Consider the following 406-nt stretch of genomic DNA (forward strand, 5'->3'; position numbering starts at 1 on the left):
CTATTTTTTGGACTGCCATGTTAGCTTGGCGATAACTATTAATATTCAGTACCGCTGCCGTAGCCTCCTTTAGAGAGACTTAGAAATATTAATATTTCTATTTTTGAAAACCAGTGGATGTATTCCACTGAATTTGGGTAAATAATCCTTCGAACAGACGGTCAGTAGCGACGCCTGTTGGGTTCGACTGCTCTACATTGATAAAAGGCAAGTACCCTGAAACTAGTCTGTAGATGCCAGACCAGTAAGGGGAAGTGGCGGACGTCCCCTATTCGAAGGTTATAATGAATACAGGTTCGTGTGTCACATAGCTAGCTAGGGTCGATGGCCTCTTGGAGCTAATCAACAAAAGCATACGTCCTATTTTTGGGACTGCCATGTTAGCTTGGCGATAACTATTAATATC

The sequence above is a fragment of the Octopus bimaculoides genome, chromosome 9 (assembly GCF_001194135.2).
Source record: "Octopus bimaculoides isolate UCB-OBI-ISO-001 chromosome 9, ASM119413v2, whole genome shotgun sequence".
Classification (NCBI taxonomy): Eukaryota; Metazoa; Mollusca; class Cephalopoda; order Octopoda; family Octopodidae; genus Octopus; species Octopus bimaculoides.